Raw genomic sequence first — 17,029 nt, forward strand, 5'->3', positions numbered from 1 at the left:
CTGTTCTTTGAAAATAGCTTGAAATATAATTTTTGATTTCGTTCTAACACTTTTGCTTAGTACTGTATATATATATATACCCAACCAATGAAGTGCACCAAGTACACTACTTAAAAAGGATAGTTTTCTTTACAGTATCATCATTGCGCTATTTGCATAACGTAGTTTAAATACAACAGTGTCATAGATAGAAGTAAATAATATGATTAGGCTATCTTTCGATATAAATTTTCGCTTTTTTATAACTGTAATAAGTACGGCTAACAGACCAAATAACTTCTTGTAACCCTATGCCAGTTTAATGTGTGGTCTGAGGCTGAAGATATTTCTTATTGTGCTTTCAAGTTCTGAGAAGTCTTGAGCAGTCTTATCGGATTGTTTAAGGTCGTTGGTACCAAAATGAATTATAAGAAAACGGACAGATCCGGGAAAAGAACTGGTCATAGCTATGGCATCGTGAACTATAAGGAATTGGACAGATTTTGGAAAAGAACTAGTCATAAGGGTTTCTTTCTCAGTTATATCACGACTTCTCAGACCTACGTGTTTTTAGCACATCATGAAAAGACCATGGAACGTATTAGATACATTCCCGTAATAATGTATTTGTATTAAAACGTATATTATATAATAAATTCTCAATATACGCCATTTTCAACGTGTATAAAGTTAAAACCAGTATAAACTAGTCTCAGGTTCAAACAAGTGAAACAACTCTTAGAATAATTTATTTATTTTTGTGGTAAGAACTTAAGAATTTATGTTTGCTAAATTATTTTGTATTAAATTTTCCCCAGTAGGTCAGCGGTACGTAAATCTGAAGTCATATAATGCTCAAATTTGTAGGCTTAACTTTCCACTTAATAACAAAATAATATTATTCGCTTATTCAAGGATAATTTTAATTTGTTCATTATGTTTTTTCATTTATTTATTTTTGGCAAAAGCAATCTTAAAAATCAGTTAAGCAAACATAGTCCCGACACAGTGATATTTATAGGAACATACATCGTTGGAAGGTGGGTTCTGTGGTGTGCAGAACATATGTAGTCTATTGAGTAGCTTTGAGCTTAGCTACCAATAAATAAACAAATAAGAAAACATAACGAATAACGAAACAAATAATATAATTTGCGATTATCTTGATCTGACAACAGAAATATGATTTGCCGTAAGCGACACAATTTGAAACTATCCGCTTTAGTAACCATCTGGGGAATTACGGATACAAGTGATCTTCACAACGAATACTCGTTACTGGACGGCATTGGACGCAGATAAGATCAGTTGAATACTGACGTGAATAATATTTATTTATTCATAGAAACTGAATAATTATTTAGATAAATATCCCAGACGGAAAAAAGTTTTAAAAAATAAGAAACCTTTTTTTGTAGAAAGTATCTTTAACTTACATTTTAAATAATTCCAAAAACATTTGTGTAGTATAGAATTTTTAACCAACAACAAAACAGTTCGTAACATGCTCGTGCACCAGTTTCTCTATTAACGACTGTTTTGTCGTCACGTATAAATCCCACATAGCTACCAATCATAAAGCTACTTTCAATCCTATTTTTTTTATTTTCTTGGAATTTCGTGCAAGGCTACATGAGGGCTATCTGCACTAGCCGTCCCTAATTTAGCAGTGTGAGACAAGAAAAAAAGCAGCTACTCATTAACACCCACCGCCGACTCTTGGGTTACTCTTTTAATAACGAATAGTGGGATTGATTGCGACATTATAACGTCCTCACGGCTAAAAAGGTGAGCATGTTTAATGCGACGGAGATTCGAACCCGCGATCCTCAAATTATGAGTCCAACGTCTTAACCCACTTGGCCATGCCTGGTCTTTCATTACTAAAATGTATCGAAAAGATTATTGTATTTACCACAAAAACATACTAAGAGAGAAACCCTTTAGATTAAACGAGCGTTCAACAGTTTTGTTCCACAATCTTCGTAACTCATTGCTAATATTAAAATTATCAAGCAGTAATTTTACAAATTAAATCTAATATCAACATTTTAATTTTAAAAATATGTGTTCATAATATAGGTTGGAATTAAGAACAAAACCACACAATGGGCTACCTGTCCTCTGCCCATCACAGGTGTCGAAACTCAGATTTTAGAGGTGTGAGTTCGTAGACATACCACTTATAATACAGTAAAAGAACAAACACATGAATGGTCAAACACTGTCATTTAACTTTAGTTATTTTTTGTTTCATCCTTTTCATATAGACATCTGTTTACGCAAAAAGTATAATTACTTTATATTTTGAAAATTTAAAATTATGTATGGATGGTTCATCGAAACGGAATTTCAAATATCTCCTTAACAGGGTATAAGAACGAAACAACAGCACACAAGTATGACAGAAAGTGTTCGTACCCTTAGGTCATGAGTAGTATTTTCTTCATAACTTAAAAATGTTTTTTGTGTTTTTTTTCTTATAGTAAAGCCACATCAGGCTATCTGCTGAGCCCACCGAGAGGAATCGAACCCCTAATTTTAGCGTTGCAAATCCGAAGACATACCGCTGTACCGCTGTAGTATCATGACTAGGATAACAAATGTACAGTATTATAAATATTATTGAAAGACACGTCTACATAATTTTTATGTAAACTGAACGAAAAAAACTGTTTATAAACAAATAATCAAACATAAAAGAGGTAGAAAGTACTCGTGCGTATATTGTTTCCTTTTTTATATATTTTCTCTGCTTATTTCTCATTACACAATAACTCAAACACCAAAACAATGGTGTCAACCAATTTCAGTGAGGTGGCGTAGATTCAAATAAAGTATTCGATTTTATAAGTTGTAAAGTAGTAATAACAATTTTAATATATATTTTAATCATAATTCTAGAACAAACGATGTTATCATTATCTCTTAAAGCTAGCTTTGTTATAGACATCTGATGGTCTTTCAAAGAACTTATGTACGAGGTGTGACAGTCATTTACAGTCAATAACACTATACAACACAAATTTTGTTCCTGGATAGTATGTGTTATTTCTCAATTGCTTATGTTGTAATAGTACAGAAAATGGCCATTATTCCCTTCAAACTTTGCTTTTGTAACCTGGATAATGAAATTTAAAAATTAACCTATTTTCTGTGAGAAAACGGGCAAATTTGCACATTTTCGCTTACATGAGGTCCAAATAAAACAACATATTAATCAAGAGTTACATGTATTGACACTAACGTTTATACAAAATGTTTAGAAGTGAGTAGTTTTTCGAAACTTGCGACTGAAATGTAAATCACTTTCACGTATCAGTCCTTAAATATAGTCTCCATCTTGTTTTTTGTTACACGCTCCCAGGTCACAAAAGCAAAGTTTGAAGACAAAAATAGGTCTTTTCTATTTATTTTAAACATAAGCAATGTGGAAATAACACTTTCTACCCAAGAGCAAGAAAATGTATTTTTTTTCTTTACATAGTGTAATAGACAAGCAATAAATATCAAAGTTGGATCTTCATTATACACAGAAAGTGGTTAAAAATAAAACCTTCCCATAATCTGTTTAACACTGTATTAAGCCATGTTTTATTTTGACGCCGTCATAACCGCTGTAATCTTCTTTTTCATTATATTTTGCATCATTTTCGTCTCCAATGTAATCACTTTTCAAAACGTCTTGTTTACTTTCTGTAGTGTAGAACGTGACAATCAGATACAGACCTGCAACCTGAAATAAAACAAAACGTCAGTTTCGTCTTATTTTAAAAGCTATTACAATCGTTTGTACTATTCCATCGGTAAAGAAAATGTGTAGAATGTATTGTTTGTTTCTTTTTTTAATTTCACGCAAAGCTGTTCGAGGGCTATCTCCGATAGCCGTCCCTAATTTAGCAGTGTAAGACAAGAGGGAAGGAAACTAATCATAACCAACCACCGCCAACTCTTGGGCTACACTTTTACCAGCGAATAGTGGGATTGACCGTCACATCATGACGTTCCCACGGTTCAAAGGGCGAGCATATTTTAGTGTGACAGGAATTCGAACCAGCGACATTTGATTACGAGTCCTTAACCCACCTTGCTATGTCGTGCAGAATATAAAATAAAAAGGTTCCCGTGTACATTATGTACACGAACGCACGTGTATGTAACATTTCTGATTTGTAAGTTTTCTTATATTATTTGTTTAATTTCTATTTTTAAGTTTTATTGGATAGGTTGCTTGAAATTTATATAAATTAGGTATCAATTAGTTTAATCTACTTGGATTTAATAAGTATTATTGAAATTACAGGCGACATGTCCGTTAATTAACTATAATAGTATTTCGAACCTAATTTACTGAGTTTTGTTTATATTAACATTTGTTTTTGTTGTTGTTGTCAAAGTATATATCATTCGAAGAGTTTTCCTCAAAATTCAACAAATATCAGCATATCTAGTGGTACGGTTTGGCTCGTTACTGGAAGACTTTGATCCTAGACTCGGCATGTCCAGGTGGGTTAAGGCGTCTGACTCGTAATCTGAGGGTCGCGGGTTCGAATTCCCGTCACACCAAACATGCTCGCCCTTTCTTCCGTGAGTGTGTTATAATGTTTCAGTTAATCGCACTATTCGTTGGTAAAAGAGTAGCCCAAGAGTTGGCGGTGGGTGGTGATGAATAGCTGTCTTCCCTCCAGTCTTACACTGCTAAATTAGAGACGGCTATCGCAGATAGCCCTCGGGAAGCTTTGCGCGAAATTAAAAAACAAACACACATTGACACTAAACACCAATAAGGAATTAACCAATAACATCAAATATCTCAAGCTTTTTTAATAAATATTTAATTATACTTTGTTTGATTCACGTTGTTCTATAATTGTGTCAAATCCTTTGTAATCACTTATTAATCTAATTACTTAAAATAAAATATAATTTTAAACAGGAGGTTAGTCATGAGGGTCCATCCAGACGGAGTTATTTGAATTGAGCTTACGGGAAATATCCGTACCTGATTTCTAAGATATAAAACTTAATCTTTATGACTTAGCCACAGACAGACTTAGACAGGACAGTAAATACTGTCTATTATATTGAAATAATCTCAAGCAACAAATCCAATCTATTGTCTCTGATGAATTAAACCATAGTTTGGCAATATTATTAAGTCTTAGCATAATCCTTCTGACACTTACCACTGCCCTCGTATTCGTAGTGTTGCAAAGAAGTAAAGTTGAATCTGGCTGTGAACTAGTTGGTAATATTACAATGTTCATGAAATGTTCATATTTATATAGCGAAGGTGATATAAACCAGTCATCCTAAAGTGAATATTTGTGAGAAACAGCCATGATGGGAATTATTATTGAATATGTGTTTTTTCTTCCGTTCTTTTTAAAAAATAAGTGAAGTAACATATTAAATTTGTTTATCCCGGATATTTGACAGTCGAGAATACTTAAAACCTCTAAACTTCTTTTTGTAAAAATTGGAAATTTCCTAATTAATTTTCTGTAAGATATTAATTTAAAATTGAAAGTTTTATGATATCTGTAGTTTGTGATGCAAGAAAAATTTGCTTTATTGTTATTCAATTATTTTAAAGACCATATTAATAATCTTAAATCGGTTTCAAAGAAACTAAGTTCAAGATAATTAAAGGAGGCGACTTAAATAAAAGAAAGTTTGAAAAATCATCTCCTAGATTCTTGGCTAAAATTTACTTATAAGCCTAACACTAGTAATGTATGCCAAGGAAAACAGTGTTAAACTAATGAGTTACAGCCATCTAGGGTGCAAAATATATAAATTACAGAATACATCTCATACAAGTTGGTACATATCAAAAGAATGAAAAATCATAATTTACGTTTTGTTTCTCTGCTGTATTTTTCCTTATTAATAATAACTCAAGCTTTCTATTTTCAAAAATAAAATTTGTTATGTACTTTCAAAATAAAAAGTTTTTTTATTTATTCTTACTTTTCCTCTAGCGGACAGTGTTATTAATATACTTGATAACGAGAAACCCACTTGAAATAAAAATGTATCTCAGAACGGCTTGTATGGGTATTAACACTTTTATTGATAAGGACAGAACAACGTTTCTACCTTTCTATATCACATTCAAATGTTATCTTTCTTAACCTGAAGATGACTTAGGAAGGTCGAAACATTGTTCTCTCCTCATCAATAAAAGGGTCTCGGCATGGTCAGATGGGTTGTCTTATAATCCGACTGTCACGGATTCAAAACCCCGTCGCACCAAATATGCTCACACTTTCAGCTGTTGGAGCATTATAATGTGACGGTCAATCCCACTATTCGTTGTTAAAAGAGTAGCTCAAGAGTTGGTGGTGGGTGGTGATGACTAGCTGCCTTCCCTCTAGTCTTACACTGCTAAATTAGGGACGGCTAGCACAGATAGCCCTCGAGTAGCTTTGTGCTAAATTCATAAAAAACTAAAAACAAAACTAATTATTTAAACTGAACTGTCTACTTAATTTTCTGTTGTTTTATCAAAGTTATTAGTTTGGTTTCCATGCGTTATTAATTGTTTTATATTGTTGCTTAGGAATAGTGTATGTTGCTGTTTTTTAGTAGGCACTCAGTAATTATTTGACTATAGCTGTCAGTTTCTGATTTATTATTGGCTGTATACTTAACGTTACCTGGTAATATGTTCTCTAATTCACTTTGATATTCCAGCCAATTGGCTTTTTTATACTCGAATTTGTCTTATTTAAAGGTTTTATCTTTGTGGGGAGCGAGATCGAAGACACACCGTACAGGAAGATGATCACTGTCTACATCTTTTCCCACATTAAAATTTAATAATTGATATTAAAGGAGGTGAGGCAGATATCTAATATATAACTTGTATTTGTATCATACGGTGTATAAGTGGGTGTTTTGTCATTTAGCATTGCTATGTTATTATCCTCGATGAATTGTAATAGGTGTCTTCCATTTGTGTTTGTGGACAAACATCCAAAGCCTGTTGGTTCGGTTGGAATGTCGTGCTTTGCTAGTTGATGGTTACAACGCTAGCCCTCCCTAATTCAGCAGTAATAGACAGAGGGTAAGCAGCTGGTCAACACCACCCATCATCAACTCTTGGGCTATTCTTTTACGAAACAATAGCGGAATTGACCACAATGTTATAAGGCTCACACGTGCTGAACATGTTCGATAGCCGTGTTTGGGATCAGATACAAGCACATTAAGGTAATAGTCGAACGCTACCTTTCCATCAGATCACGCCATTTCTACGTGTTTAAGAAAATATTTATTGTTTGTATTTCATGTTGTCTTGTTTTTTTAATAATTTAAATAAAAGTAGATCAGCCTGGCATGGGCACGTGGTTAGGGCGCTCGACTCGTAATCTGAGAGTCGAGGGTTTGAATCCCCGTCACACCAAACATACTCTCTCTTTCGAACCTGGGGTCGTTATAACGTGATGGTAGTGAGTGGTGATAACTAGCTGCCTTCCCTCTAGTCTGATACCTCTAAATTAGAGACAGCTAACACAGTTAGCCCTTGTGTAGCTTTGCGCGAAATTAAAAACAAACCAAACCTTTCACATTACATTAACATAGATATGTTGATATAAATACAGCTATATAATTCCTCAAAAGTTTTATTATATTAATGCCTCCTCAACTTGACAACATTAACTTTAATTAAGCCACGTTAAGCGTCTTTTACATCAATCACAGGTCGCATTAAGTAAATTATATGTACAATGTAAGGTGATTTTTTTTTACATTCTTTTAGCAATAGTTTTTAACTGAAACACATCTTCATACCATACTTCAGAGGAACAAAACTGTCTAAGCAATACAAGCTGAAGAGAGTTTTATTATAAAGGTCAAGAAACTTGTTAATGTGAGGCATACAAAACTATCTAGTACCGTGAATATCATATAACAAGGGCTGGTTTGGTTTGAATTTTGGCGCAAAGCTACTCGATGGCTATCTCCGCTAACCGATCCTACTTTAGCAGTGTAAGATAGACAGAGGCAGATAGTCATCACCATCTATCGCCAACTCTTGGGCTACTCTTTTCCCAACGAATAATGGGATTTGTCGTCACATTGTAACATCTTTACGGCTGAGAGGGCGAGCATTTTGGTTTGACGGAGACACCAACCCGCGATTTTCAGCTTACGAGTCGAGATATACGAAGGGAATTTTAACTGTTACAAACGTTTTTCACCTATATTGTGTTATATTTTCTTTCACATATAATATGGATTATTATTCTTTTGTTGAGACTGAGAGTCTTTGGTCACTCTGATAATTTTGTTATTGAGCTTGTCTTGGACTATTTTTTTCTGTTTTGTGCATATTTCATCAATTAACTATTTTCTTTTAATTTTATAATTATCATAATCGTGGATCATCATAATTCTCTTCTTTTGTTGCTTGTTTGTTAGAAGTAAATTTCAACTTAAAATGCTAAAATTCAGGGCCTTGTTCCACTCTGTGTACAGAACGCAGATCGCCTATTGTTTGGGCTTGTGTTCAAAAGTCACCAAACATTGTTTTCATACCTTTGAAATAAAGATCTTTAAGTTGGTTTGTTTGTTTTTGATCAGCAGATATGTTTATATTGTTTGTTTGTGATAAATATATTTGTTTTATATTGTGTATTTGTGATAAGTAGATTTATTTTATATTGTTTGTTTATGATAAATAGATTTGTTTTATATTGTTTGTTTATAATAAGTAGATTTCTTTTATATTATTTGTTTACGATAAGAAAATTTCCTTTATATTGTTTATTTATGATAAGTTGGTTTGTTTTATACTCTTTTCTATGATAAGTAGGCTTTTTTTATATTGTTTCTTAATGAAAAGTAGATTTATTTTATGTTGTTTGTTTATAATGAGTAGATTTGTTTTATATTACTTATTAAAACAAGTAGATTTGCTTTTTGTTGTTTCCTTATAACTGGTACATTTGTATTATATTGTTTGTTTATAACAAATAGATTTGTTTGCTGTTGTTTGCTTTTTTACTGCTACATGTTTCATTATATTGTTTGTTTATAATAATAAATAAAGAATTAAACACAAGAAAAGCCAAAACAAGCGTTATAATTTACGTCGGTTTGTTTTACTTGAGAGAAATGAAGATTTTTATTCATTTTTATATTAATGTTATGAATATTAATACCACAGCTTCATAAAGAAATAAAGGTAAATTGCTCTATAATATTTCTTTCACAAATTGGAAAACTAAATTGTATATCTTTGTGCCTATTGTTCAGAAGCAATGAGAAAATATTTCCATTTCTCTAATGTTTCTAACAGTATTTGTTTAATCACTTAGATAAGCACTCCAGTTGCTCAATTAATTATCTTAGTTCGTCTAAGGCCCGGCATGGCCAAGCGTGTTAATGCGTGAGACTAGTAATCTGAGGGTCGCGGGTTCGCATCCCTGTCGCGCCAAACATGTTCGCCCTTTCAGCCGTGGGGGCGATATAATGTGAGGTCCATCCCACTGTTCGTTGGTAAAAGAGTAGCCCAAGAGTTGGCGGTGGGTGGTGATGACTAGCTGCCTTCCCTCTAGTCTTACACTGCTAAATTAGGGACGGCTAGCACAGATAGCCCTCGAGTAGCTTTGTGCGAAATTCCAAAACACCCAAACAAAACAAACAGTTCGTCTCAACTTGTTTTCTTTCGTTGCGTAGTTTGAACAAGAAGTCGTTGACGTAGCTGTCACATTCCACAGAAGACGAAAAAAGAAAAAAAGTCTCCAATGCGCAAGGGTCGAACTAATTGATACGTAAAAATAATTTTAAATAGATTTTCAACCCTTTACATAATCAACTCGGTCATTAAGCAACTTGTTCACTCTGAGAAATTTATTTAAAAAAAACATTATTTTCAGAAAGTTTCGAAAAAATGAACAAACGAAAATTTAATCATGTCATCACTGTTATTTCACTCCATTATACATTACCCGCCTTTTCTTGTCAGCTTTCCAACGCATACATTTTAATATACTTTTGTACAAGTGCCTTTTTTAGGTTAAACCAACTACATTAGTCACGCGGCCAAAAATGAATCCTTCAGTGTTTATAATAAAACATTTATATAGGAGCAGTTTATTTTCTTAATTTCCATATTATTTTCGTTTTCAGGATAAGCAGAGAAATAAGAAACGTTTCGTTTCCTTAATAATAATTTGTTGTTAGGAATTAAGCAAGAAGATACACAATAGGCTATCTGTGCTCTGAAAACTACTGGTATTGATTTTTAGTGGTGTAAGTATGCAGACATACCGGTGTGCCACTGGGGTTGGAAGTAGACAAAGGATAATAAAAAATAAATTGACACTTCTAAATAAACCAGAAAGTATTCACTTAGAACAGGTAACAAGAATAAAACATAAACAGGTATATCCAACGCTTAAAATAATCTATTCTTAACCTTCATATGATATTTAACTATTATATTATTTTTCCTCAATGAGACCAGAATTCTTGACCTTTGACCTCGAAATTTCCTTCCTCATGACCTCATATTAATTTTTTAAAGTAACTCACGAATTATTATGTACAAATGTTTCATGTTAAAATCTAATCTGAACACTCAAGACATTAGAGTTATATAGTTAACAATGTATAAATTCTGATTTTTTTCTTGTTTTTAACTTTTTTATTAGTGCATTCAGTTTATTTCCCAGAAATAAAAAATATTGAAGTGCACAAATAGATTTATAAACTAGTTGAAATTGTCTTGGGTTTCTTCGATTTTGATAAATATGATTTTAACTATTTAGATTACCAGTAATAATAATAGCAAAAGTACATTGGTTTAATATTTTTAGACCCCAATCTACTGTTTGGTAGGTTTCCCTTCAACAACAAGATAATTTAAGTGGGCTTTTCATTGAGTTATTTTGTTTTCTGAAATATATTGACGCCTAGTGGCACAGAGACATATCTGCGGACTTACAAAGCTGGAAACCGGCTTTCGGTAAACGTGGTGAGCAAAGCACAGATAGACCTTTATGTTTAACATCAAACAATCCTGAGATATATCCACCACAATCAACATAAGTAAATATCGTAAGTAATGAATTTATAACATAAGTATCGAAACTTTCATAAGGACTAGCTATTTCAGCGGCTTCATTAAATATGATGTATGATGCAACACCATTGTTATTAAAAGAACTAACATTGTTACGTATAATTGAATGTACAAGAGCCTCTTAAACGTATAAAAAGAAAGCTAAGTTTAGTTTAGTTTGTTTGGGAGTTTCGCGCAAAGCTACACGAAGGTTTTCTGCGTTAGCTATCCCTAATTTAGCAGTATAAGACCAGAAGGAAAGCAGCTTGTCATCAATCACCACCCACCCTAAGTCCTGGGCTACTCTTTCAACAACGAATAATGAGATTGCCCGTAACATTATAACGTCCACAAAGCTGAAAGAGCGAGCATACTTCTTGATTCGAAAACTTGACCCTCAAATTAGGAGCCGAACGCTCTACCTTATTGGCAGCTAAAGCATAACACGAAAACAAAGATGAAATATGAATTTTTTAATTTGAATTTGTATGTTCCTCGAGGTTAGATTATGATGCTCTAGTAATCTATGAAAAAATCTAAGAGCCATATCGTATCTTTATCGGCCTCCACAGCTGCTAAATCTTTTATCGGAGGAACCATCCACCCCCTTCACTCCTCCGAAATGTTGAAAAAAAAGAATAAAATTAATTTTTCGACTGGGTCTTTTTTTTCAGAAATATCTTTCATTTACCTAAATTATTCGTATTTGTTTAAGTTTTGCTTCATATTTAACTGAACTAGCGTATGAAACTAAACTTTTGTTCCTCTATCTACATCAAAGCTACATCGGGATAAATGCTGAGTCTACCGAAGGGAATTGAACACCTGATTATAACGTCGTATATCATCAGACGCACTGCTGTACTAGCAGGAGACCCCTACAGCTTTTAACAATTTTGATAAATTTTATTAAATAGAACAATTAAATATGAAACTGTTTTCCTGCATCACAGTAAAACTCACCATGCAAATAATATGGAAGTGTTAAAGTAAAGTAAAGCTGTTTCAGTTACCTATTGAAAAAGAAATGACGAAAATAGGTCAATAAAATATTATATGTTTGGACTGGAATTGCAAAAGAAAATGTAGAAATTTATAAATTTAAGTTTAATTTTTTTAATGTTTTGAAATCATGATTTCATTTGAAAAATGGAAGATTCCTATAAAAATTTTCTTGAATATAGTGCCATCTAGTGTGATTCAGACAGTATAAAAGGAAAAAAAAAGATTTATTTTATGTATGTGCCTGTTGACTAAGGAGATTTTAATTTAAGATTATGATAAAATCACATCTAATAATGATTTCTGACTGTAGATGGTAGCAAAGCATCAATAGCGAACTTTAATTAGTTTGACAGTCACTGCTTTTATTTGTTAAATTGAAAATAGGTCGTTAAATATCATAGTATCTAGTAAAAAATTGTATTACGAAAAAAAGCTTCTTCAGTCGCCAGTCATGCATCATATCCCATTAACGTATTTTGAGGATTAGCTATTTAAGTATTAAAATTAATCTGTTAATGTCACATGAATGTGCGGCCCAATAATATCACTGCATATGTTGTTTTGAATACTGTTCGTAAGATATTTTGCAATACTACATAAATCTGATAATTTAAATTACATACAAGTTATTTTAGTTTGAAAAAAGAAATTTTCTATAATTCATATATGAAGACTTCAATACATATATTTTTTATCGTGTAGAAATTGTTTACAAATTTTGTAGAAAACAAACTCTTAGTTAGATTAATTTATTACTTCTCTCATCACAGTGACATTTTTTATTATTATGTTCCTAAAAAAATATAAACAAACAGAAGGAAAAAGAAGAACATTGATAACAAGTGAATATATATCATCACTCATCTAGATGTTTTTGGGAAAAAACTCGACTTTCCTTCTCAAAACACATATTGCAGTTTGTCTTTTATATATCAACTTTGTATCAGGTTAACTCCCTTAGGTCATTGTGTCTTTATCAAGTGTTGAATATGTGCTTTTACCAGCCCATTCACACAAAAACATGAAAACTCTACGAGATTATCATAGGATCCAAATAAGCAATAGAACCAGATATATATGTTATAATTGTGTAGAACATCGTTTATTCTTCGTTTAGAAAAAATCAATGTACAACTCCCACTCACCATGTTCATAGATTGTAGCTTCAAGCATTTGTATTAATTGATATAGCAATATTGTTGTAATAAACTAGTGAATATTTATATGAAAGAACTTGTGAAAGAAAAAGTAATACTTCCTAACCATGTAGCAGTAGACAAGGTCACTAACAGAGAAACATTAGCTGCAGTAGTACAGCATCATATGAGGAATAGTAAACACCAGACACAACAGAGTAAAATAAATTGTTCTATTTCTTAGGAAATATGTAAAAAAAACATAAAGAAAGCGTAATAAGGTTATGAATAAAATATAGAGATATATTTGAAGCAGAAGTGAATCTGGTCGTACAAAAAACGTTAATCACATAATAGTGTTAAATGACAAAAAACCTATAGCACAAAGACCTTATAAAATGCCAGAGATAGGCAAGTGTGAAACATAAGCTTAAAAAAGTAGTAACAGAGGACAGTATCGGTCATTATGTATTCCCGGTTACATAAGTTCCTAAGAAGGTAGGAAAATTAAGGTTCTGTGTAGTATTTAAATTCGTGGATGCAATAAATGTTAAAGACATTTATCTATTACCTCATACAGAGGAGACTTTACAAAAGTTAGGTAATAGTAAAAACTTTTCATCGATTGATGTTAAAGAGGATACTGGCAGGTAGAAATGGAAGATAATGATAAAGATAAAACTGATTTTGTGTTACATTTAGTTAAATATCAATTCAACAGGATATCCTTTGGTTTTCATTATGATTCTTTAACATTCAAGATATTAATGGATGTTGTATTATAATACCTACAACTTTCAGAATGTTTCTGTAACTTAAATGATGTTAAAACGCTTGCTGAGACTGTAGAGAACACTTACAAATATTAAAACGTGTATTTATATGCAAAAACGGCTCTTGTTCGCTCTTCTATGTAAAATATTTTTTCAACCCAAACGAGCCGTTTTTGCATATAAATTTATCAACAAGTGGGTTTCTCGTCATCACTGATTAAAACGTGTATTTGATAGGTTACGATAAGAAAATTCAAATATTAAACCAATCAAATGTCAGTTTTTGATAAAAGAAATATAATATCTATGTCATTTAGTTACCACAGTTGGTGTAAACTAAAAAGTTAGACATTCGTGCATTTTTAAGACTTTATCATAGGTTTATACCATATTTTGAGTTGTGTGCAAAATCTGTAAATCAGCTATATGAAAAGGAAACAGATTTTGATTGCACAGGTAATAGTCAGAAAGCACTGAGGTAAAAGGCACTGAAACTGAAGAAACATAAGTGAAAAGACTATTAACAAAACTGGAGAAATTAAAACCGAAAATGAGGATGAATTAGAAGTACGAATAAAATCATGTGATTAGTAAACAAAATAATAATGAGTTTATAAGTAACATGTGTGCTTGCACGTTGTACCCCAGTACTTACTGTGGAATAGAGATAGCAACTTCGTTTCCATGTTAATAAAAGATATTTTTCAATTCTTAAGTGCCCAGAAAACTGAAACAAGTGCTTTTCTTCGAAATGTTACCTTAATAGTAGAAAGATTCAACAGAACGTTGCTGGATACGATCTCTCAATACTGTGAGAACGATCAGAAAACGTAGGAAAAGCTAGTTCATTTATTACATAAGTGCTGAAAATGAGTCTACTCTGGAAAGTCCGTTCTTTCTACCACATGGTAGAGATGTAATGCTGTCTTTACAAGAGATAATGACCCCAAAACTATTTAATTATGCTGTAGATTATGATTCCAAGACAAGGAAATAAAACTCTATCAGTACGAACATATGACTCGTAAAAACCAGATTGCAGATAAAAAAGAAAATATTTTAGTCCATCCTGATGATTCGAATAAGCTATATTTATCTTATGATGATGAAGAGATGAGTGAAATCGAGATTGAAACTATAACATAGAAGACGTTAATACCACATATTAAATTATGGAAATGTTGAGATAGATGATCCTATGCAAAGAATTTCATGTAACGTCTTCGTCCCTGTACAGTATGTAAAGAACATCTGTAACGACGTTAGCTGATACTGTTACCCATGATTATAACAGCAAATCACTTGTTCTTATACCATCTCAACTAGAAGAAATCCTTAACCCTACAAAATGACCACTGAAATTTCATCCATATAAAGCTGAATGAAGACGCAAAATTGACAATAATAGAATTAATGTTAATTCCAGTGAAGAAACATGTGGTGTGCTAGTACTTTTTAACATGTAAAACCATGTTAAAAACATTGTTGTGTATGTTATATACATATATGTATGTGATTGTAATACACGTGTATTAATATGTTTTAGTAGTAAATATATCTATAAGTTTACTGTGATCATTACCCAATGGATGAGTGGAAACATGGTGGCACAGAGTATGGTACCAGTGAGAATTTGTTTGTTTGTTTTTTGGAATTTCGCACAAAGTTACTCGAGGGCTATCTGTGCTAGCCGTCCCTAATTTAGCAGTGTAAGACTAGAGGGAAGGCAGCTTGTCATCACCACCAACTCTTGGGCTACTATTTTACCAACGAATAGTGGGATTGACCGTCACATTATAACGGCCCCACGGCTGGGAGGGCGAGCATGTCTGGCGCGACTCGGGCGCGAACCCGCGCCCCTCAGATTAGGAAGCGCACGCCTTAACGCGCTAGGCCATGCCAGGCCTCCAGTGAGAAAGAAAACAGGGATGATTTTTATAGAAGAAGGTGATTTTATACTATCAGGAGATAAGTGGATAATTTTTGATTATATTTCGTTTCCATAGTATGTTTGATTAATAGTTGTATTACGAGAAGAACTAATATTGTTCGATAAATCTTTTGTCGTATGGAGTCATGTTAGTTTCGACGACAGTGGCTGTGAAAATATGACGTAATTACATGTGACAAATCAGAGAACAGCTATTTTATCAAGTCTGCGGATTTCCAAACTTAACTCAGGGGTTCGATTCTTTTCAGTGTACTCGGCTGATAGCCCAATGTGGCATTGCTTCAAGAAAAACACACAAACAAACACATACTTTTTTTAACAGTAATTAAATTGGATCTAATTATCTCATATTATTGTGCGGAGAAAAGTGTCTCTTCTCATACTGAAATTATACCATGCAACAAATACAACTATTTGTCTTCGGTGAGTTGTGTTACAGTATAACCGATAATTATATTATAGAATAAACTGTAGAACACTTACCATCGTCCTCGTCTTCATTGGACTGCGATACGGTGAAAGACGTTAGTATCAGCTTTTAGTTAGTTGGTTATGTTGAAAGCATTCTCCAATTTTTCATATTTACGTAATGTGGTGATATGACGTTCTCATACTAAAGGCCTTAGATCTGAAATACGAAGCTGTTATAACCTATATTGCTACTAATTAGTTTTAAATTATGCAAAAGTCATACCTTATAATTGGTTTTTTCGTCAGATTTAGGAAGAAACAAATTTAAATCACAAATCAAGGTTATTAATTGTATATAAATATTTTTAATTTCTTTTCGGTACTGATATCCTTCCAAAGGCCGAAATTATGGCAAATAATCATGATGGTGTTTGCATCGTAACTTCGTCGAAAAGTAACATACAGAGTTATTTGTTTCTTTTTCTTACGATCTTGTTTAGTTTAAGTGAAAATCATAATTTGTTTTATATTTTACACTTTATTATTATTGATTTTTTGCAACACTGATATTAAGTTTAGGTTACGTACAGCTACATTATGTTATGGGAAACTCAAACTGAGTTCATTTATGGCTGCATTAGGTGTAAGGTTTACATTTTACTTAAATTATACGTTCTACGGTGCGTCTAATAATTAT

The 17,029-nt window shown here is 32.5% G+C and overlaps 1 long non-coding RNA gene across 1 annotated transcript; it reads right to left on the reverse strand.

The window, feature by feature from the left end:
- Positions 1 to 2,728: 2,728 nt before the first annotated feature.
- On the reverse strand, positions 2,729 to 16,540 carry LOC143243318 (uncharacterized). Its single transcript, XR_013024251.1, has 2 exons — positions 16,405 to 16,540; positions 2,729 to 3,715 (listed from the first exon to the last, which is right to left on the reverse strand). It is a non-coding gene; the product is annotated as an uncharacterized LOC143243318 (long non-coding RNA).
- Between the last annotated feature and the right edge of the window lie 489 nt (positions 16,541 to 17,029).

Source organism: Tachypleus tridentatus, unplaced genomic scaffold, assembly GCF_004210375.1.
Source record: "Tachypleus tridentatus isolate NWPU-2018 unplaced genomic scaffold, ASM421037v1 Hic_cluster_2, whole genome shotgun sequence".
Classification (NCBI taxonomy): Eukaryota; Metazoa; Arthropoda; class Merostomata; order Xiphosura; family Limulidae; genus Tachypleus; species Tachypleus tridentatus.